We start from the raw sequence: 24,968 nt of genomic DNA on the forward strand, positions 1-24,968 counted from the left end.
GGTTTAGCAACACTAGAAAAATTAACGAAGCGACGGTAAAAATTAGCAAAGCCCAGGAACTTGTGCAGGCTCTTCACAGATGTCGGCTGAGTCCAATCATAAATGGCCTGAACTTTAACAGGGTCCATCTCGATAGTAGAAAGGGAAAAAATGAAACCCAAAAATGAAACCATCTGAACTCCAAAGAGACATTTAGACCCCTTCACAAACAAGGAATTCGCACGAAGGACCTGAAACACCATTCTGACCTGCTTCACATGAGACTCCCAATCATCCGAAAAGACCAAAATATCATCCAAATATACAATCATGAATCTATCCAGGTACTTTTGGAAGATGTCATGCATAAAGGACTGAAACACAGATGGAGCATTAGAAAGCCCGAATGGCATAACCAGGTACTCAAAATGGCCCTCGGGCGTATTAAATGCTGTTTTCCAATCATCGCCCTGTTTAATTTGCACAAGATTATACGCCCCTCGAAGATCTATCTTGGTGAACCAACTAGCCCCCTTAATACGAGCAAACAAATCAGACCGCAGCGGCAAATGGTACTGAAATTTGACTGTGATCTTATTAAGAAGGCGGTAATCAATACAAGGTCTCAAAGAACCATCCTTCTTGGCCACAAAAAAGAACCCTGCTCCCAACGGTGATGACGACGGGCGAATATGACCTTTCTCCAAGGATTCCTTTATATAACTCCGCATAGCGGCGTGCTCTGGCACAGATAAATTAAACAGTCGGCCCTTAGGAAACTTACTACCAGGAATCAAATTAATAGCACAATCGCAATCCCTATGAGGAGGTAGGGCACTGGATTTGGGCTCATCAAATACATCCCAGTAATCCGACAAGAACTCAGGGACTTCAGAAGGAGTGGAAGGTGAAATTGACAGCAATGGAACATCACCATGTACCCCCTGACAACCCCAGCCGGACACAGACATAGATTTCCAATCCAATACTGGATTATGGACCTGTAGCCATGGCAACCCCAAAACGACCACATCATGCAGATTATGCAACACCAAAAAGCGAATATCCTCCTGATGTGCAGGAGCCATGCACATGGTCAATTGAGTCCAGTACTGAGGCTTATTCTTGGCCAAAGGCGTAGCATCAATTCTTCTCAATGGAATAGGATACTGCAAGGGCTCCAAGAAAAAACCACAGCGCCTGGCAAACTCCAAGTCCATCAAATTTAGGGCAGCGCCTGAATCCACAAATGCCATAACAGAATAGGACGACAAAGAGCAAATCAGAGTAACGGACAAAAGAAATTTAGACTGTACCGTACCAATGGTGGCAGACCTAGCGAATCGCTTAGTGCGCTTAGGACAATCGGAGATAGCATGAGTGTAATCACCACAGTAAAAACACAGCCCATTCCGACGTCTGTGTTCTTGCCGTTCAGCTCTGATCAAAGTCCTATCACATTGCATAGGCTCGGGCCTATGCTCAGAGAATACCGCCAAATGGTGCACAGCTTTGCGCTCACGCAAGCGCCGATCGATCTGAATACACCTCCGCTTCATCCTGACCCTGACACAAAGCCAGCAAGATTTTCTCTGCCTGATCCACTGAATTTGGATCATCATAAAGCAATCCAAGCGCCAGAAAAAACGCATCTACATCACGCAATGCAGGATCTCCTGGCGCAAGGGAAAATGCCCAGTCTTGAGGGTCACCACGCAACAAAGAAATAATGATTTTTACTTGTTGAACGGGGTCACCAGAGGAGCGGGGTTTCAAAGGTAGAAACAGTTTACAATTATTTTTGAAATTCAGGAATTTAGATCTATCCCCAGAAAACAAATCAGGAATTGGAATTCTAGGCTCTAACATCGGATTCTGAACCACAAAATCTTGAATGTTTTGTACCCTTGCAGTGAGATGATCCACACAAGAGGACAGACCTTGTATGTCCATATCTACACCTGTATCCTGAACCACCCAGAGGTTAAGGGGAAAAGAAAGACAAGACACACTGCAGAGAAAAAAAAATGGTCTCAGAACTTCTCTTATCCCTCTATTGAGATGCATTAATACTTTGGGCCAGCTGTACTGTTATGGACCTGGTGGTTAGGAGCACCCGGAACGACCTGATGGTTAAACTCACCCAGGACAAGCTCTGGGAAGTGGGAGCTCTGCTGACAGCAACCCCTAATCCTATCACACAACTAGAAATAGCCGTGGAGCGTACCTAACTCTGCCTAGACGCCTCTTCACAGCCTAAGAGCTAACTAGCCCTAGAGATAGAAAATAAAGCCTACCTTGCCTCAGAGAAATTCCCCAAAGGAAAAGGCAGCCCCCCACATATATTGACTGTGAGTTAAGATGAAAGTCACAAACACAGAAATGAAACAGGTTTCAGCAAAGGGAGGCCAGACTTACTAAACAGACTGAGGATAGGAAAGGTATCTTTGCGGTCAGCACAAAAAACTACAAAAAGACCACGCAGTGTGTGCAAAATGACCTCCGCACCGACTCACGGTGCGGAGGTGCCACTCTGCATCCCAGAGCTTCCAGCTAGCAAGGCAAAATCATGATAGCAAGCCGGACAAGGAAACAATGAACAAATAATTAACTAGCAGGGATTTAGCTTATGCTGGAGTAGACAGGTCACCAGAAAGATCCAAGAGCGAACTGAACCAGTACAAGAACATTGACAGCTGGCATGGAGTAACGATCTGAGTGGAGTTAAATAGAGCAGCCAGCCAAAGAATAAACTACGTCACCTGTGGAAGGAACCTCAGAAGCAGCAGCTCCACTCACAGCCACCAGAGGGAGTCCATGGACAGAACTCGCCGAAGTACCATTCATGACCACAGGAGGGAGTTCGATAACAGAATTCACAACAGTTTTGCCACTTTGTTTACCTTTTGCATTGTTGGAGGCATGTATGTGTTGATGAGTTGGGCACTACCACCAACAATGACCCTGTTTTGTTTCCCACTTTTTTTTCCCTAGAAAATAAAAATATATATATTTGTTTTTAATGAACAAGGTGAATTGTTATTTGCTTCTTCTTAACATATTGTGTTACAGTTCACACGGGTTGACACCAAGTTTTCTTAGACTCCTGAATGGCGAGCCGAGCAAATTGCTTGGTAATCAGTCTCACCATACATATGTCATTGAGTTTGAAGTGAATTTTTAGTTTAGAGGGCCTATTCAGCACACACTGAGGACAGGCACACTTGTCAGTGTTAGGACTTGTCTTTCTCCACAGACTGAGCAGTCTCTGTTTTAACATGCTGCCTTTGACAACATTATTATTACTGCAGAGCAAGAGGACCTTTTTAGCCAGGACTGTACAAGCTGTTGGGTAGTGCGGTTAGCTCCGTACCAGTCGTTTCCTTGAATTTGCACAGTGATTTCACAGCTTTCAACATGCGAGGACTTAAGAGGAAAGGCATAGGGGTGTGTGCCAGGTTGTAAAGGGTTTATTTTAGAGGAGCCGAGTCTCCCAGAGCACTCTTCAAAATAGGATGGCTCCAGTCTGCGGAGGGAAGCTAAGCTTAGAAATACTTTGCATGCTTTGAAGAATCTTTCAGCTTGGCTCGGCAAGAAAGAAAATGAATGAGTGCATGATGGAGTCTGGCTTGTAATTTACTTCACTCTGCATATCTGGATTCTAAAGGAACCAGCATGTACTGGATATGATTCGAGATCGTTGTCCTCACCATTGGCGGTTTACTGAGTAAGTATCCACTGAATCTTGAGGAAAGTGAACAACAGAGGTGACTACAGATTTATGCCTTTGTTGTGTCATTCTCTTCTCCACTTTTGCATTCTGGCTTTTTTCTTTGTTTTTGGAGTCGCGTTTCATAAGATGTCTATCGCAGACGTTGCAGATGACTAGTCATTTTCCAATTCATCTTTTATTATAAGTGTTGCCTTGAACTTGTAACCCAGTAACGGCTCGTAGTAAAATTGTGTTTTCATTTACAGTAGTATATTGCCATACACACTTCAAAATCACAACCATTCCAAGCATTGTTTTTTATATGTAGAAAGAAATCAAACACTGCTCAGACTATATATAGAGGCATGGTAGAGTCACCTAGACATGGTGGAACTATACTTAGATGCTCCAAGCTTATCACAGTGGCCCATGCAGTATAATATGCCTCATCTTTTAGACAGTTTTGTTTCGCTTTTCTACTGCTTCTAGGTTGGCTTACTTTAAAGCTCCACTTCAGTGCATTTTTTTTGCCCCATTGTTAGGTACCATGTGTGAGATTCATGAAGTTAGTAACATACTCGTTGCTGACCTCCCTGGTTTCAGCAGTGTTCCCATCCGCTGCAGCACTACTTGGCTGCATCTGTAACCTGCCACCTCACTTTGTGGAACGGTGGTTACTCTCTCATTACAAGTCTGTGAGCTTCGTTCGGCATTTTATAGACTTGCATTGAGAAAATTCAAAAAGTGACCTCCATGCCACACAGCTAGCACAGATCACAAATGCACAGTGGATAGGAATGCCGGAGAAAATGACACTCATGAGAATGCTACCACCTTCAAGACACTTACACACATGATACCTTACAAAGGGAAAAATAGAAAATCTCTGGAGTGGTGCTTTCAACCAAGATTTTGAGCCAGAATGTTGTCGCAATATGGCCCTTTCATGTCATGTTCCCTTTCCCTGTAGGCCTCAATCCTTGACTAGCATGGCAGTATTTCTAATGTAGTATATCTAGTAATATTTTTATAGTAAAATTGTAACTGCCCCATAGTCCAAGTAGTTGTTAACATGTCATTTAACCCCTTACTGACCTCGGATGGAATAGTACGTCCGAGGTCAATACCACCACTTTGAGGTGGGCACCGGCAAACTCTGACAGCATTTAAGAAGCGCTTCTGGCCATCGGGCTGGAAATGTGCTCACGGTCACCGCTGACCTCCGTGATCGGGAATCAGCGGTGTGTTGGCATGAAAACCAGAGGTCTCCTTCAGACCTCTATGGTTGTTGATGCCAGATTGCTGTGAGCGCCACCCTGTAGTCGGCGCTCATAGCAATGCTGTAATTCAGCTACATAAGAGCGATCTGAGCATCACTCCTATGTAGCAGACCCAATCAGGCCATGCCAGCTTCCAGCCTCCCATGGAGGCTATTGAAGTATGGCAAAAGTTTTAAAAAAAAAGTTTTTAACAATATGAACAAAATTACAAAAAATATATATAAGTTCAAATCACCCCCCTTTCACCCCATTCAAAATAAATCAATAAAAAAAAATTAAATCTACACATATTTGGTATCGCCGCTTCAGAATCGCCCAATTTATCAGTAAAAAAGGATTAACCTGATCGCTAAACATAGCGAGAAAAACTCCAGAATTGTTTTTTTTGTTGCCGCGACATTGCATTAAAATGCAATAATGGGCAATCAAAAGAACGTATCTGCACCAAAATAGGTGTCCTTAAAAAGGTCAGCTCGGCATGGAAAAAAATAAGCCCTCACCCAACCCGAGATCCCCAAAAAATGTAGACGCTATGGGTCTCAGAAAATTGTGCGGTTTTTCTTCTTTTTTTTTTTGGGGGGGGGGGGTGGGGGGAGGGATTTTTTTTCACCCCTTAGATAAAAATAACCTAGTCATGTTTGGTGTCTATGAGCTCGTAATGACCTGGAGAATCATAATGTCAGGTCAGTTTTAGCATTTAGTGAACCTAGCAAAAAGCCAAACAAAAAACGTGTGGGATTTTACTTTTTTGGGAATTTTTGTTTCCTATTTTCTAGTACACGAAATGGTAAAACCAAAGATGTTGTTCAAAAGTACAACGCGTCACGCAAAAAAACAAGCCCTCACATGGCCATATTGATGGAAAATAAAAAGTTATGGCTCTGGGAAGGAGGGGAGCAAAAAACAAAAACGCAAAACCGAAAAAAGCTCTGTGGGTTAATGTAGGTAAAAATTCCTCCCATATAATCTAAATACAATTTTCGACTGTTTGACCCCTACAAACCATGGTGAAATTTTAATCCACATAGTTTTGGTGTCACACTAATCAAATTTATAGGATTCCACTTTTCTAGATATACAAATTTATGTAATTGCTGTCCTCCGAGTTAAAGGGTCTTCAATCATAACCAGTTTGTTCATTCTTTTTTCCTTCTATGAAATCTTCTATTTACCAGGGCATAAGGATCCTCTATTTTACAGTTGTTCATACGACATAGCATTAACATTTTTCCCTACATATGTCACTCATATACTAATGCCAGTCTGGAGTATTGGTTATCCCTGCCTATTAATCTAGCTACCTAATGTTATGTTCTTACCAATTGACAAAAATAATATACCAGTAGTTGTATACTGAAACCTACTCGTAGACATCTGTGTAGACATTGCACCGACGTGTTCTTCTATTCTGTGCTTTTAGAGTTTATATATTTTTTAACATCTCTAATTAAATCCATAAGTGGCTTGGGAAATTGACTTGAATGATTCACCATACTTCCCTTCCTACCTCTCTTCATACATTTGCTGCATCACATTATTCTGTAGGCAGTTGCTGAAGACTGTATAGTTTCTTGTCATTTTTGATAATATAGCAGCAGTGTAACATCAGACACCCCAGTTCCAGAATGCATGCTTATAATATACATTTATTAGTGAACTTTCCAATATCTATCAAAGAGGATTGTTCACTACTTTCATTGGTGACCTATCTTTAGGATATGTAATCAGTCTGATCGGTCGGTTCAAATCAATAGGAGGCAGAAGTGCATTACCCTGTGGTGGCCACTATTTGCCTCCTATTGATTTGAATAGGAGGTAGATGTGCATTACCCTCCTGCGGTCACCATCGGTAGTCTGAGCAGTTCCGCAATCAAACCGTTCTGGTCACCGAGAACAGATGATCGCCGGATGTGCCGGGTGTCAGACCCCAACCGATCACACATTGATGACCTATCCTAAGGATGAATCCTCAACGGAAAAAGTAGTGGACAACCTCTTTAAATTACTGAAGCAGTGGGAAAATATATTTCTTCAAAAGAACTTTGTTTTACAACAGCACCTGTATCTGCTGTGTTATAGATAGTCTGCTGAAAGATTTCTAAGGCAATGGTAAGCAGTGCCCTAGCAATTATTTCCTGTGGTCAGATCATACCTACTAGTAAACAGAACCTACTACTGGGTTTAAGTGGTAACCCAATTTTTGAGTGGGGGGCCACCATAAGATGTAGCTCTTTCTCTGCGGGACACAGCACTGCCATGTAGTACATTCAATAGTTTCTTGGAATTGTCACATTTCCCTAGAAGTATAGTTTGCAACAGCACACAGAACCTGTTGTGTTCTAAGTACTGTGTACTTTATATCAATCTGTATAGCCGCCAGACTTCCTTTGTATTTAGGCAGCCACTTGTATCCATCACGCATGCTTGCGAATGCTTGGAGAATTCCTGTACCTTTTTAATATTTGCATAATTGTAGTAAATGAAACATAGGAAAAACGGAGGGCACCACCAAATGGAAGGGATACACCTGAGACATGTCACCAAGAATTCCATAAATCAAGGAAGAAAAAATAAACCAGCCATATACACAAGGATCACATAAAATACACTGTTTTATTTGGTACTGCAAAAAACTGGGAAAGCATAAAAACATTTGTCATAAAATGACATGAGTATTGTACAAATAGCCCACAGTAGAGCCACAGCCCTCAATCAAGTGACCTCGAATTGGTACAAAATTAAAATATACATACCATATACAATTATTAAATCTATATGGTCCGCACACCAAGGAAAATAGTCCTTCATTAGATGTCATACCGAATTATTTAAAATGTAATAGAAAAGACAGTCCCCACTATAAGTATGCAATTATACAAGGAGGTATTCCGCAAAATGGAAAAGCACCTGAATGGTGTACAGCCTGCAAGCTGAACATTCCCCTAACAGTGTGTACAGGGTGTTACAGGCGAGCACCCTCAAAGTTGAAACAACCATAGTGTCATATAGACAGCTGCACAATAAATGCAAGTAACCAAGCATCGTGAAAGCATAATTATACACTCACATCAATGTATAAAACACTGGGAGCATAGACTCAACAGAGTAGTGCAAACAAAGAATAAGGAATGTGGGGGTAAAGATCAAGGTGTAGCAGAGATCGATACCTCACAAGGAAGGTACAAAAGCATGGTCCTGCATAAATAAGAGTCACGAGATGAAGGCTGAGCGAGTGCCTGACCCGTGTTGCCACTGAAAGTGGCTTCCTCAGGGGCCTGTAATACCCTTGTAACACCCTTACCGATAGTAAGAATAGGGAAGTTTTATCCCAGAAAGGGCATTTTTTTTCTCCATTTTAAAATGGAGCTGTAGGTGAGATGTCTGACCACAGCACCATTCATCCTCTTTGGGGCTAGCATAAAAAAGTAAGCTCCACGCTCGTAGACACTGAGAGAATGAAGGGATCAGTGGTTTAGTCTTGCGTGCTGCTTCAGTCTAATGGGAATAAAAGTTCTGCTTTCTGCCAATTTGGTGTGGGTCCCAGCAATCTGATCCCCATCAATCCAATAAGTTATCATGTGCAGAGGTGATTACTTGTTTTCACCCGAGAACGGTAATATCAGAAGTAACAAATGTCTGCCATTCACAACACAATCCACTAGACCAAAACAAATAATACCACATATAAGGGACAAATATTGCCACACCATAAACAGACCACATATTACCACCACACAGTAACCAAATACCACATACAAAGAACAAATACACCATGACCAAATCATGCATTACTACCACATTCTGACCTAATAATGGTACGTACAAGGGACAAAAACCACCACACCATGACCGGACTACATATTACCAGCATACAGCGACCAAATAATACCACATACAAGGGACAAATACCGCCACACTGTTACCAGATCACAAATTACCACTCCATAGTGACAGAACACTACAATATTGAATAAAATATACAATACTAGCAACACTGTTATTACCATAAGGACATTATACGTCATCAAGAAATAAAAAGATTCCTTTTACCTACCTACTCTCTCTCTCGCTCCCTGTTGCAGATTCGGTGCACTCGTGTTAAAATAGCCGCCAACCTAGCAGAGGCCGGCGGTTGACGTGAGTGTGCCCGTCGCAAGCAGCACATGACTAAGACGTCATATGCCGTCGACATCATATGCACTGCCGCCGTTCATTGTGATATGGCTGCTCAGGTAATGAATGCTGCATTCATGCGCCTCCTGCACATATGCTGCCTAAGCTTTTAAAGGGCCTGTGAAAAAAAGCCTGCATTTTTTTCATTTATTTTATTTTTTTTATCTCGTCCACAGCAAGGGCCCCACTGGGTATTTCACCCATAACCTGCCAACCCAGTCTGACCCTGGTTTCGATAAACTGAATAACGTTTCTCTTCAATGAGCAATACATTTGTTTCTTAGGCTACGTTCACATTTGCGTTCTGCCGGGCTGCGTCGGGCGCAGCCGCGGCGACGCATGCGCCCCTATATTTAACATGGGGGCGCATGGACATGCGTTTGCATGCGTTTTGCGATGCATGCGGTTTTTTTTTGCCGCAAGCGTTAGGACGCAGCAAGATGCATTTTTTTTGCGTCCAAAATTTGGCAAAAAAGGACGCATGCGTCGCAAAACTATGCGTTTAGCGTGCGTTTTTGTTTGCGTTGTGCGTTGCGTCGCCGACGCAACATCGCACAGCGCAAATGTGAACGTAGCCTTACGTATTCTATCCAGTATGGCAGGGTAAAACACTGCTTTTCTTGCAGGTTATTTTCCCACAGAATTGGAACATGGATTTACAGACCTGAACTCTTATTAACATGCTGAGTGCTCGTGTACAGCTACAGAAGCTATGGAAACTTGTTAGACGGGATTAGTATTTTTATGTGTTCTGACCTACACCCTACCATATTGTCAGTATACACCCAACTATTGCTAGTGCTCGAGAACTAACTGGGGAGGGCCTAGTTTCTTCCCTTTTTGGGGTCCATGGTTCCAGCACGTTTTTCTTTGAATCGTGTACCACCAGTGCATCAGTAGCAGATCACTGTATAAAACCATGTGTTAGTGGCTCCCGAGGAGAGCAAAAGCGACCACCCTGCTCCAATGAACATCTCATTGTATTAAAATAAAGTGACCAGGATGGGTGGTGTAACTCATTTTGTGGTGTATATGGTTTGCCAAGAACCCAATCATGTAGAATCCCCAAAAGGTGATAAAAGTAGCATAAAATGCAATAGCTGTGGGAAAAAAAACCACATGTGAATGTCTTTTATCTCAGCAGATCTCGATCTGTCTAGCAAAGTCTATGAAATCATATACACTCTTACTAGATGATGCCAAAATGTTAATGGGGTCCTTCATGTTGGTGACAATCAAGCATATCGGATGGAAGCGGTCAAAGTTTTACTGGTCTATGAAAATAAACAGAATTATTTATTTTAAATTTATGGCCCGATTCTTCACTTCGCATTTTTTTTTTTAGTCCCTTTTCTTTTTTGCATCGTGGTGATATGTGCCATTTTTTTAGTGCTTGATTTGTCAAATTGGCATATTCGGGTTTATTCATTTTTTTTTTTTTTTGCAAAGTCAAGTAGGGTTATAGTAGGCAAGGGGTCACCAAGCTAGATAGTTGAATACTGGAAAAACTGTAACCTGATCTGCCTAGTTAGTGCTGCAAAATGTGGATGACTGGGGCACTTTGAGTGCATAATGTACCCATTTTTAATGTCTACTTTAGTAGGTTATCATACGATGTCACAAATTGCACATTCTCAGGCGAATCCGTTGACCGGGCAATGAGCATAAAGTCCCCTATACATAATGGATAGTTTGGTCGACTGCTATCTCTCCCTACATGCTAGCAAACTAGCGAGTACAGTAAAACTTTATAAATATGAGAAAAAAAATATTTAGGATTGAGAGTCCTCAGTGGTTAATGCCTTATAATGGCTAACTGAAAAGATGGTAACAAAATTGCAAGCTATCCAGGCTACTTGGGTCTCTTCATCTGGCACAGACTAAGGATACTTTCACACTAGCGTTTTCTGCAATCCGTCACAATGCGTCGTTTTGCAGAAAAAACGCATCCTGCAAAAGTGCTTGCAGGATGCGTTTTTTCCCCATAGACTTGTATTGACGACGCATTTGCGACTGATTGCCACATGTCGCATCCGTCGAGCGACGGATGCGTCGTGCTTCTGCGGACCGTCGGGAGCAAAAAACGCTACATGTAACGTTTTTTGCTCCTGACGGACCGCTTTTTCCGACCGCGCATGCACGGCCGGAACTCCGCCCCCACCTCCCCGCACCTTACAATGGGGCAGCTGATGCGCCGGAGAAATGCATCCGCTGCCTCCATTGTGCAATGCGCTAAACGCTAGCGTTGGAATCTCTCCTCGACGCATTGCGACGGGGAGATTCCGACGCTAGTGTGAAAGTAGCCTAATACAAAATCATCGCACCATGTTTTTAGGGAACCAAAGCCACTTCTGAAGATTTTGTTATTCTGTGCCTGATAAAGAGGCCCTCGTAGCATGGAAAGCTTGCAATTTGTTACCATCCTTTCAGCTACCATAGAAAGGTATCACCACTGAGGACTCATCTTAATATTATATACTGTATATACTCGAGTATAAGCCTAGATTTTCAGCCCACTTTTTTGGGCTGAAAGTCCCCCTCTCGGCTTATACTCGAGTCATACGCAGGGGTTGGCAGGGGAGGGGAAGTGGTTTGTGTCTAATTATACTCACCTACTCCTGGCCCGGTCCCTGCTTCCCCGGTGCTGCAGCTTCTCCCTGTACTGAGCGGTCACATGGTACCGCTCATTATAGTAATGAATATGCGTCTCCACCTCCCATAGGGGTGGAGCCGCATATTCATTACTGTAATGAGCGGTAACGATGACCGCTCACTACAGGAAGAAAATGCGGCACCGGGGAACAGACGTGCAGCGACGGCACCAGGAGCAGGTGAGTATGACGGGGGCAGTGCGCGATATTCACCTGCTCCTCGTTCCACAGTCGGTGCCGCTGTGTCTTCCACAGTGACGCTCAGGTCAGAGGGCGCGGTGACGCGATTAGTGCGTGCCGCCCTCTTCCTGAATGTCGGTGCAGAGGATGGGGAAGACACAGCGGCGGTCAGCGGTGGAACGGGAAGCAGGTGACTATAGCAGGTGTCGGGGGCCGGAGAGGTATGTATTTTTTTTTTTTTTTTAATCGCAGCAACAGCATATGGGGCAAATATCTGTATGGAGCATCTTATGGGGCCATGTGCAGCATTATATGGGGCAAATATCTGTATGGGGCATCTGTATGGGGCCATGTGCAGCATGATATGGGGGCAAATATCTGTATGGGGCATCTGTATGGGGCCATGTGCAGCATGATATGGGGGCAAATATCTGTATGGAGCATCTTATGGGGTCATAATCAACATTTGTGGAGCATTATACGGGGCAAATATCTGTATGGAGCATCTTATGTGGCCATGTGCAGCATTATATGGGGCAGTTATCTGTATGGAGCATCTTATTTGGCCATGTGCAGCATTATATGGGGCAATTATCTGTATGGGGCCATAATCCACATTTGTGGAGCATTATACGGGGCATATTTTAATATGGAGCATCTTGTGGAGCCCATCATAAACTGTATGGAGCATTATATGGGGCTCCTGATTCAATATGGATATTCAAAAACACTTAAATCACTGATGTCTCAATTAATTTTACTCTTATTGGTATCTATTTTTATTTTTGAAATTTACCAGTAGCTGCTGCATTTCCCACCCTAGGCTTATACTCGAGTCATTAAGTTTTCCCAGTTTTTTGTGGCAAAATTAGGGGGGTCGGCTTATACTTGGGTCGGCTTATACTGAGTATATACGGGTATAGCTTTCCTGCATTAAATGTGAACAAAAATGTAAATACGGTATATAAAAACTCAAATTCACTCCTCTTTTAAAAAAAAAATTCACATACCGGTAGCTATGTTTTATAATTCCAATCTATTAAATATAAAATTAACTTGATCAGTAAATGACGTCATGAGAAAAAGAAAACTGCAAGAATGCCAGCAAACACCTAATGCAAGTCACATTTGACATCGCCGGCCTTCTCCATTTACATTAGTAAATGTGAACAGTGTATTTCTCTAAACTTGTCAGTTGATCTAGACCAGGGGTGGGAAACTTTTTTCCAGCCGGGGGCCATTTGGAAATTTCTACCATCATCTGGGGGCCACCTAAAAATGATCACCTTGAAAATGACCCCCGTATTTAGTCAAACAATTAATTATGGTAACTCACCCTTAATGTGACAGCTGGATCTGCTTCTCTATGGTGCAGCTGGGATGTTAGGTGATGCTGATCATGTTGCTTCTCGCAGCTGCATTTCCAGGGGTGGCACGAAGATCATAGGGGGAACACAAAGATCAAAGGAGGGCACATAGCTGGGGGGCACAGAGATCACAGAGGGGCACATAGCTGGAGGGGACAGATCACATGGGAGCACAAATATTGCGTTTCCCCCCTGCTGAGAGTGACATGTTAAGCATGTCGAGATGATGCCTCTCACTCAGCCAAACCAGATCCACTTTGCACTGATAAGGGGCAGTACCCCGAAACAGGGCCTGCAATTTGAGATTCTTGTTAGGCTTTTATTATATGTCATGTGACAAGGCTCATTAAAGGGTTGACATTGACTGTTAGGATTGCTACTTCCAATAGGTGGCACTAGAGTTCTAGTCCTCTTCCTCTCTGAAGACATTCAGAGTACACTCGCTTAACATGGCTTCCACAGCATTCTGCAGTGACCTGCCATCCCACTTGCACTTGGTGGTACCATTATTTGTGTAGGAACAGGACAATGATCAAAAACCCACCTCCTGGCTATATAAAGGTTATGTGACCAAGTTAAAGGAGAGATATGGAGAGCTGCGCCAGGTGACATGGCCTCCACAATCGCCGAACTCAACCCAATTGAAAAGGTTTGGGACCAGAAAATGAAGGTAAAACAGCAAACAAGTGCTCAGCACTTTTAGGAACGCCTTCAAGACTGTTGGAAAGCCAATTCCAAATGACCACCCGACGAAGCCGGTCATACTAAATACTAAAGGCGTGTAAAGTGGTCATTAGAAAAAATGAGGGGTTTGCGGAATCTAAGGTTAGTTTTGGGTATTTCTTTATTACCGGTAGTTTATTTCCATATATATTCCTTGCTAGTTTTGCTGCCTTCCGTCTGAATCTAAAATGTGCACATTCCAATAAGAATAGGGAAAACTATTGCATGAACAGGGGTATCTAAACTTTTGACTTCTACTGTATGTATAATTGATAAATAGTGGATTATCTTTCACTAGTTTTCTCCAATTTTGTTCTAAACTGTATACAAGTTCTTGAAATTTGTGTTATCTGCCATCCAGGTTTGAGGTTTTGTATGCCACTACATAATGATGACCAGATGGGTTTCAGTGGTTTAGTTGTAAAAATAGCCAGGACATTATGCTTTCCATGTTATAATTTAGGGTTTACGTGCCACTTAAATGAAATGCAGGAATGGTGTGGTTTCATTGTTTGTGAGTATCAAGAGTCTCTAGAGACTGGTGCAGGAGAAATCTAGTTTTTACTTAGTAAATGGGCACCATGTAAAGAGGTCTCTAGAACGGCAACTTTGCAGCTGTTTAATTGAGAAGGACTCTGTCCAGTGGATTCCCGTATGATGACTATTTGGGGTTGGACATGTTAATACAGTGAGACTTTTGTTTGGTCGGCTGTATTTAGTTTCTTTTGGACTGTGTCCTGATAACCAGTTAATAATTGAGTATATGGTGGGCTTAGTTATTGTAGTTAAAGCAGTTTCCAAAAATGCTCACTACATTTTCTGTAATGTGAAGACAAATGTAAAAAAACGTGTTTTATAACACATTCCATGCCTTATCATCGACATGAAGAATGTAGAAATCCTGCCTAAGATGAAGCTCTAAAAGACCTCAGGGGGCTCCACAAAGCATGACAGCTCTGGTCTTGTTTGGAGGGCTCCATTGCTGTGAATGGACTTTTGTCTCATGTTGTCAGTTTTCTGAACACATTGCATGCTGTCAGTCCTAAGCATCGTACTTTGTACTGCATTACTAGGTACAAGTACTTGGCAATGTTTGGGTAGATGGTTTGCTGTCAAAACAGAAGTTAGAAACCGCAGCTTTTAACTGTCCTATGACATGCACATATGCAATGAGGCGCTGTGGCCAATTGATGTGTCATGGGTTTGGTGACATGGATTCTTAAGTGTATTCTAATGTCCATATGCCCCATTAGGCACAGCCATCCATCATTCCGTTCACGAAATTCGGCAGCTCTAGAAACAAGATTCCTTAGATTGTAGTGAAAGGAATATTTTGTGGTATTTATTTTTAATTTCAGGGTGCTATACATGCAAAAAGTATTAGATGCATATAACACATAAAATAGCTGGTAAGTATAGTACTAGGGGCAGGGAATTAAAGGGAATCTCACCTAATTTTGGGCCCATATCTGCGGTCCCTGGCATCAGGGGCTTATCTACAGCATTCTGTAATGCTGTAGATAAGCCCCCGATGTAACCTGAAATATGAGAAAAAGAGGTTAGATTATTATACTCACCCAGGGGCGGTCCCGCTGCGGTTCGGTCCGATGGGCGTCGCGGTCAGGTCCAGCGCCTCCTATCTTCATATTATTTTGTCCTCTTCTTTGCTTCCTGACGCGGCTCATAAAACGTACTTTATCTGCCCTGTTCTCTCTGACTTTTCCTGGCATCTGCGCAACAGGGCAGAAAAAAGTACACCTGCGCCGGAGCCGCAGCGTGAACACCAGAAGAGGACGTCTTCATATAAAGATGGGATCCCAAAGTGGGCTATTACCAATGGCATCATTCAGGAAGATATTCTCCTAGTGCACATGAAGTGCATTGTAGCCAGCACGTGGCAATGTGGTAGGCACTGATGGTGCAATACATCTGTCTTTTGGCATGAATATTGACTAGTATTGGTTTGGTTAGTGATGCCCAAAAGAATACAGTTTGTATATACCAGTTATGTACTACAGCAAAATAGTCTGTTTTTACTTAAAGAACTGCGAAAAGAGTGGTGTGGATGATTAAATAGTTGCAGGACTTCTATTATTTAAATAAGCGTTTTTGCTTATGTTTCCAGGCCTAACATTATATTCCAGGCCTACATTTTAAGCGGTTCCCTTCTTCAGCATCTTTATTCAGAAGGTACGGTGTATCTCAGATGGAACTGGTGTATTTGTTTTCTGTATGTAATGAGTGGTACGCTATAGTGCTTAATGGCACGGATCCCCCCTGGAAAGTAAACAAGTCCCAGATCCATTGTGGCGCCAGTGTAACGTGATGGACAAGTGTGTTTGCCTGTTGTTTTCTTGTGTGTCCTGTAAAAAGCACAGTGCGTTACCAGAAAGACAGTGTTTGAGGAATGGTTTGTGTGCATGTGGCTTTACTATATTTATTTTACAGGCGCTATGAGCAGTTAATTTCATTAGATCTTTCTACTTACGTGTCACATATGACATGCGGACTTGCATATTATAGGAAGAACAAAATCATATTGGTCAAATCTAGCAGATGCCTTTTAAGAGCCATTTCAGGATTGGTCCCTAAAGTAGTCAGAATAAAGTTTTTGGTAGTTTCAGCTGTTACCCCCTCATCTGTAATAGAGATTTAGCCCTTTTTTTTCTGCCACTCCTGTAGTGGTGGGATGTGGCTGCACAGAGTAGCAATCACATCTTCAGAGGACATCATCATACTTCAGCCTCAAAATTTTATGCAGTGCTTTAACCACAATTTCATTTTCCTTTAGGCTGTGTGCACACGTGACATTTTTGGTGCTGTTTTCCCATGTAGACATGGGCCAAAAACACTATGGAATCCTTACGCCAGCTAATTCATTGAGAATCCTGAAGTGTTGTGCACATGATCAGTAATTTTCCTTTGAGTATTTGCAGTGCATTTTTTTTCTGCAGCATGTCAATTCTTTGTGCAGATTTTTAGTGTTTTGCACCCATTGACTTCAATTAAGTCAGTCAAATCTGCAGCAAAAACGTACGTATAAAAATGTTTGCAAATTTACTGCAGGTTTGCCAAGTTTTTGAGGACTTCCTATAGTGTTTCCCATGCTGTCATCTGTGTGACAGCGTAGGAAACGCCGCCGCGGCGGTTCTGATTGGCGGCAACCTCACAGCCGGTAACCTTTACTGCTGTCAGAGTGCTGAGGGATCACACTGTCAGATGTCAGCATGATCCTGCACATGTGACCGTGATCCGCGGTAAAAAGCGTATCGCAGGGCACAGGTGTCGGCCGATGAGACTACTACTCCCATCAGGCTACGTCTGCTGTCACTTATAACACTTATGCTGATGGTAATGTAGTCTCTCGTCAGTCGGCGCCTCTGCTTAAACATAAAAAAATAAATACAAAATAATTTAAAAAAAGCGGTGTGGGTTCCCCCTCATTTTTGACAACCATCCTTGCTAAAGCAGACAGCTTTACTGTTACTGGTACTGTTTTTTTCCGGTACTGGAATATCAGAACGTATATAAGAGCTCTAAGGATATTGGGAATGCTCAGGTGACCATCATAGCCATCCAGCGTGACCTATGGGGTGACCGCTTGCTTCTGTTTATATGGTGGGAATGAACCAATATCCATGGACCACCCCATTTTTAGCTTGGCTCGTTATGTAACATGAGGGGAACCCTGTCTTTTTTCAATTATTGATTCATGCAGATTCTAAAAATATACAGCTCTGGAAAAAATTAAGAGACCACTGCAAAATGTTCAGATTGTCTGATTTTTTTTTTTCTCTTTATAGGTATAATTTTGAGTAAAATATACATTTTTCATTTATTCTATAAACTACTGACAACCTGTTTCCAAATTTCCATGCAATAAATTTAGTATTTTTTTCTGAAAAGGAGAAATGGTCAAAATTAGAAAAAAAACAGTGCTTTCAGACCTCAAATAATGCAAAGAAAACAAGTTCATAATCATTTAGAAACAACAATACTAATGTTTTAACTCGGGAAGAGTTCAGAAATCAATATTTTGTGGAATAACCATGATTTTTAATCACAGCTTTCATGCGGCTTGGCATGCTTTCCACCAGTCTTTCACACTGCTCCTGGTACAAAATGTAAGCAGTTCTTCTTTGTTTGATGGCTTGTGACTATCCATCATCCTCCTGATTACATTCCAGAGGTTTTCAATGGGGTTCAGGTCTGGAGATTGGGCTGCCCATGACAGGGTTTTGCTGTGGTGGTCTCTTAATTTTTGCCAGAGCTGTATATTCTGTGCCATTTATTAAATTTTTGCTTTCTGGAGCGTCTGGTTTTCTTCTCATTTTAACACAGGATAAAATTTTCATCTGTGAAAACATTTAAATTTGTAAATATTTTGTGTATGGTTCCACTCGTATTCATAACTAGCTAACTAAAGTCCACAACAGCAAACTGATATTATCGGATTGGGAAGTTCCATGGATATTGGTCTCTTCTCATGCTAAAAAATTAACATGTTTGAGCCTGAAAAGATAGGATGGTCTGTTTTGGGGGGTAACTTGGCTCTTCCCAATATGCTTGATGCATTGGGTAATGAAATTATAGTGAGGATGGGGGGAGGGTTGGGTGACAACCTTATTATGAACAAAAAGCAACATTAGCTGACACCAAGTCCCAGTAATAATAGAAAGGTGTCTGTCAAATACCTCCATTAGGATGGGTTCACACTTCGTTATGGACGTCCGTTAGACGGACTACGTTACACCGCAGCATAAACGCGGTGTAACGTAGTCCGTTAAGGCCGCCATTAATTCCTATGTCGGACGCATCGCTAGCGCACTCCCACAATGGGATGTGCCATCATTGAGTGACGGACCCTGAGACGCAGGCTGCAGTGTTTCCGGGTCCGTCACTGCTAGCGCAGATAGAGCATCTGTTAGCTCTATCTGCGCTAGTGATATGACAAGTCGGCACTTGCGACAACAGCAGCCTGCTAACATATGTGTTGAACGGGCTGCTGTTAGCGCAGTGTGAACCCAGCCTTACTGTGGAGCTGAAAAAAAATACTTTATTAAAAAGAAAAAAAAATACAGTAGCTGACAGCAATTAGTCTTTGACTTAAGAACTTAAGAAATGTATCCCACGTCTGTCTGTCGTACACCAAATCCAATGTAGTCCAAATAGGAAAAGTTGCAGAAAGTAGAAATGCCACGAAAACATGTTGTTTTTTTCAGCCTTTTTTTTTTGTTTTACAGTGCCAGCAAAGCAAATGAAATTTTAAAAAAATCATGCACGCGCTTGTTTTTTTCTTGCTTTTATTTTTTTTTTTAAACTGCGGGCATTTTTTTAAATCTTCAGCATGTCCATTCTTTGGGTTTTTGCAGCTTTTTTCACCCATTCTAATGAATGAAAATAAAATGCAAATCGAAATGTTAAAAGGGCCCATATTTATGCTGCAAAAATTACCACGTGTGGACATGCTGTAAGAGGAATGAGGGAAATTGCTTATTTACACTCATGCTTTGTCCTAATATACCCAATGTAATAATCTTTTGTGCCGCGGACTTTATCCTAGGATTCTAGATCTGTGCATAATAGGCCCCAAGAATGATTTTTCTCTGCTTGACAATGATTATTTCTTGTGTGCACATTGCTAGCATTATAATTTAGTATGTAGTGTAAACTAATGAATCACATGTTCTGTGCAGATGCTTTGTGGGCCTCGGAATCATTGCCTCCGTCCAAGGCATGCCAGTCCAGCACTGCCAGTATTAACCCCTTTTTCCTACAAACACCTACATCTGTGAAATGATTGCCTAAGGCTAGGGTCACATTGCGTTAGGGCAATCCGTTTAGCGCTAGCGGATTGCGCTAACGCAATGTTTTTAAGGGGCCGCATTTCGGGGTCGCATGAGCGTCCCCGCTCTCGTAGATCCCCGATCTGCGAGAGCAGGGAACAGACCTCGGGCGCGCCGCGGACGCTGCAAGCAGCGTCCGAGGCGCGCTGCAGAAGACCGGCACATCGCTAGCGCGTGCCGAAAAGGACACGCGCTAGCAATGCGCTGGTTACATTGCGGGCTATGGGAGCGCTAACGGGCGTGTTGAATGGCGTTAATTTCGCCGTGCAACGCTGTCCGTTAGCGCTCACACTAAAACGCAATGTGACCCTAGCCTAAGCCTCTTCTGTACTCTGGGAAGAATTTATATACCTTTTTTTGTAATCCTAGAGCCGTATTAAAGCTTAGGGCACCACTCCAGTGTTTTGTATTTCAGCACTGAAAAGGAGCTTTAAATGTAAGCTGCCTGCCCCGATCTTAAACAAGCCTTTAACTGACGCCGGTCCGGCCCTGCGGCGTCATCATGTGCCTGTAACTTCTGACTGCCTGGAAGGCAGAAGTTGAGTCACAAGAGCTCAATGTAAGTCTATGAGGGCGAGAACGAGGCCAGATGGCGGCTCTCATAGACTTGTATTGAAAGTGACCTACGGTGTACTTGATGAAACACTGGAGCTGCAGGCAGGTCATGTTTTGCCTGAGACCGGTGGGAGCGACGCTGATAAATGGTGATGTCAGCGGCAGGTAAGTATGAGACATTGAAAGCTCCACTCCAGCGGTCCAATAAAAATAACCCACGGGAGTGATGCTGTAAATTTGTGTCCAACAGTGCCATACAAGGTTCAGCGTCAAGAAACTACAAACAAAATTTTATTACATCGCCAAAAATACCATAACTTGCCTAAAATACAAACCTTTATTAAGATGGTAATAAACATATTTTAGTAACAATAACTTAGCACCAACCATTGTTGGGTAGAAAAAAAAATCCAGCTTCTGGCAACAATTTATAAAAATATGAAAATACTTTATTGGAGACACTTAAAATTCCAAATTTCTTATGTGGCGGTGAGCTGGAGACATGGCGACGCGTTTCGAACACAAACAGCGTTCTTCCTCAAGTCTTTGAGGAAGAACGCTGTTTGGGTTTGAAACACGTCGCCATGTTTCCTGCTCCCCGCCACATGCTATGAATTTTGGAGGCCTTTTTCCTGCTCCCCGCCACATGCTCTGAATTTTGGAGGCCTGTTTCCTGCTCCCCGCCACATGCTATGAATTTTGGAGGCCTGCTTCCTGCTCCCCGCCACATGCTATGAATTTTGGAGGCCTGTTTCCTGCTCCCCGCCACATGCTATGAATTTTGGAGGCCTGCTTCCTGCTCCCCGCCACATGCTATGAATTTTGGAGGCCTGTTTCCTACTCCCCGCCACATGCTCTGAATTTTGGAGGCCTGTTTCCTGCTCCCCGCCACATGCTATGAATTTTGGAGGCCTGCTTCCTGCTCCCCGCTACATGCTATGAATTTTGGAGGCCTGTTTCCTGCTCCCCGCCACATGCTATGAATTTTGGAGCCTTGTTTCCTACTCCCAGCCACATGCTATGAATTTTGAAGGCCTGTTTCCTGCTCCCCGCCCGCCACATGCTATGAATTTTGGAATTTTAAACATCTCCAATGAAGTATTTTGTGCAATACCTTGAGTTTTGCAGAATGTCACTTTTTTCTATGTTTAATTATTTTTCACCCATTCAAAGCAATGGGTGGCGCAAAATAAAACACTGGGAAAATGCAGGTATCAGTTGTGCCTCAATTTTTTTGAGCCAAAACCTGATGAAGTAGAATCAGATTTTTTTTTATCATGCACTAGTTTAGTGCATGATAAAAAAAAAATCTGATTCTACTTCAAAAAAAGCAGGGTTTGCTGCATTTTTGTCAGGGTGCATTTGTCTCTTGCGCATGCTGACAAAGTTATTGTCAGCATGCGCAAGAGACAAATGCACCCTGACAAAAATGCAGCAAACCCTGCTTTTTTTTCTTTTTGCAGCAAGTTTCTTACTGCCAAGAAAGCAGGTTTTACCTGTGGGGGGGAAAAAACTCAACGTGTGAACATAGCCTTATGAAAGGTTTAGAGCAAACAAAAGTAATTAATGTACTAGTGAAATTATAGTAGGAGGGCAGGAAATAATCAACTAATCCAAATTCGGCTACATCTGATCTTTAGTTGCTATGAGTAACATTAGCTGTTTTTGATGCATATGAATAGTTACACAAGTATTTATTTGCATTGTGTATACAGTGGGGAAGAGAGTATTTGATACACTGGCGATTTTGCAAGTTTTCCCACCTACAAAGAATGGAGAAGTCTGTAATTTTTATCGCAGGCACACTTTCGTTCTGAGATAGAATCTAAAAAGAAAAACCAGAGAATCACATTGTATGATTTTTACATAATTAATTAGCATTTTTTTTGCATGAAATAAGTATTTGATACAATAGAAAAACAGAACATAATATTTGGTGTGAAGGGTTAAACTAAGAAAAATTAAAGCAGGCTTCATTTTGTGCTTTTCGACTGTCTTGCTGTTTTGAGATAAATTCCGTTCCTAGGTGATTGTTTCAACCTGAACAAGACATGAGACTAAAGGTGTATTGTTCTACGAGACCTTGACGTACAGGCTGTTCCTGCATTCTTATAGGTTAAGAACTGTGAACGTGTTCTTTTGTTGATTGATTGAAGTATAACTTCTAAGATTATGAAAAGTGCGACACAATAAACGGGAGCTCAGAGATCTGCTCGATACCCCCAAACAGAGACACATGTCTCCGTCTGGTCATTTTTAGTTGCCAGCAACGCTCCTTGGATCAATTTGAAAATCACTGAGTCAACCGTGAAGGGTCACTCCAGATCCTCCCTCAAGATTGGTACAGAAACCTTTGTTTGCAATTAGAGGTCAGACATTTCCTGTAGTTCTTGACCAACTTTGCACACACAGCAGCAGGGATTTTGGCCTACTCCTCCATACAGATCATCTCCAGATCTTTCAGGTTTCGGTGCTGTTGTTGGGCAACATTGAGTTTCAGCTGCCTCCAAAGATTTTCTATTGGGTTTGGGTCTGGAAACTGGCTAGGCCACTCCAGGACCTTGAAATGCTTCTTATGGAGCCACTTCTTATTTGCCCTGGCTGTGTGTTTCGGGTCATTGTCCTGCTGGAAGACCCATCTTCAATGCTCTTAGGGTACGTTCAGACTAGCGTTGTGCTAGTGTGCGTCGGCGCCGCACGCGTCATGCGCCCCTATGTTTAACATGGGGGACGCATGCGTTTTTGCTTGTTGCGTTTTGCGACAAATGCGTCTTTTTTGCCGCAAGCGTCGGACCAAGAAAACGCAACAAGTTGCATTTTTCTTGCGTCCGATTTTCGGCAAAAAACGACGCACGCGTCGCAAAACGCAGCGTTTTTGCGTGCGTTTTGCCGCGTTTTTCGGTGCGTTTCGCGTCGCCGACGCAGCGGCGCACAACACTAGTCTGAACGTAGCCTTACTGAGGGAAGGAGGCTGTTGTCTTGCAATTTATGACCCATTTATCCTCCCTTCAGTGCAGTGCAGTCGTCCTGTCCCATTTGCAGAAAATCGCCTCTAAAGTATGATATTTCCTCTATCATGCTTCACGGTTGGGACGGTGTTCTTGGGGTTGTAATTCGCCTTCTTCTTCCTTCCAACACGGGGACTGGAGTTGATACTAAAAAGTTCTATTTTGGTCTTATCTGACCACATGACCTTCTCCCATTCTTCCTCTGAATCATCCGGATGGTCAATGGTGAACTTCAAACGTGCCTGGACATGTGCTGGCGTGAGCAGGGGGACCTTGCGTGCCCTCCAGGATTTCAATCCATGACTGCGTAGTGTGTTACTAACGGTAATGTTTGAGACTGTGGTCTTTTCAGCTTATTGACCAGGTCCTCCCATGTAGTTCTGGGCTGATTCCTGACCTTTCTCAGAATCTTCCTTAGCCAACGAGGCGAGATCTTGCATGGCGCTCCCGACTGAGGAAGATTGACAGTCCGCTTTTGTTTCTTCCTTTTTCTAATAATTGTGCCAACAGTTGCTGCTTTCTTGTCCTGTAGTCCATCACAGCCTAGTGCAGGTCTACAATTTTGTCCCTGGTGTCCTTAGACAAGACATGTCCTAGGTCTTGTTCCATGGTGAAGAGGTTGCAGTGTGAGTGCAGGCCCGGATTGCTAGTCTGCCCTTTCGTCAGACTGTAAAGGGAGTTAGTGGACATATTCCGCACTGCCAACAGAACTGAGATGTATATCCCAGTGTGGTTCAGTAAGGTGGTGATTTATTTCAATGCGTTTCGAAGTATATAACTTCTTCTTTAGGAAGAAGTTAAGGCCACGTTCACACATTCAGTATTTGGTCAATATTTTACATCCATATCTGTAAGCCAAAACCAAGAGTGGAACAATTAGAGGAAAAGTATAATAGAAACATATGCACAACTTCTGTATTTATCACCCACTCCTGGTTTTGGTTTACAGATACTGAGGCCTTATTGTGAACATAGCCTTATTCTGTATGTGCACTTCTCCTGTCTTGTTGTCAGAGAGGCTGCATTACACTTCTGAATTGTCATTATTGGTTTCTTTTTTATATTCCTATGGCCAATCGAAAATAAATATGGGAAAACTTGTTTAAATGGTTTACCCCAAGTAATCCCCTCTCCTCAGGATATGGGATAACTTACCAATTGCTGGGACCCCCATAATCCCAAGAACCAGAGCACTAAAGAGCTCCATGTAAATAGAGCTGTGGTTGATCCTGCGCACTGCAGCGCCATTCACATGTGACTCCTTAAAATACTCCTTTAAAGCACCCCCTGTCTCATACTCCCCTTCCGCTGCCTTCATTGGTTTCCAGCATCACTCCAGTTCGTCTCCTGTGAAAAGTGACCTGCTCGCAGCTCTAGTGTTTCATGGAGTGGCGCAGAGGTCACTTTTCAGTACGAGCCTATGAGAACCTAGTCCTGGCCTCGTTCTGGCTCTCATAGACTTGTATTGAGAGCTTGTGATGTAACTTCTGACTT

At 42.7% G+C, this 24,968-nt stretch overlaps 1 protein-coding gene across 5 annotated transcripts in view; it reads left to right on the top strand.

Annotated features, from left to right (window-relative positions):
• The window catches only part of KANK1 (KN motif and ankyrin repeat domains 1), a 421,162-nt gene that overhangs the window by 306,282 nt on the left and 89,912 nt on the right, over window positions 1-24,968 (top strand). Inside the window, exon 1 of one of the 5 annotated variants that reach the window (XM_069763908.1) lies at window positions 3,452-3,706. The exons of the other annotated variants lie outside the window; for them this stretch is intronic. The gene's annotated coding sequence lies outside the window, so the exon portion shown is untranslated. Of the gene's footprint in view, window positions 1-3,451; window positions 3,707-24,968 lie in introns of those variants that run through there. 5 annotated transcript variants of the gene reach the window in all.

Source organism: Ranitomeya imitator, chromosome 1, assembly GCF_032444005.1.
Source record: "Ranitomeya imitator isolate aRanImi1 chromosome 1, aRanImi1.pri, whole genome shotgun sequence".
Lineage (NCBI taxonomy): Eukaryota > Metazoa > Chordata > Amphibia > Anura > Dendrobatidae > Ranitomeya > Ranitomeya imitator.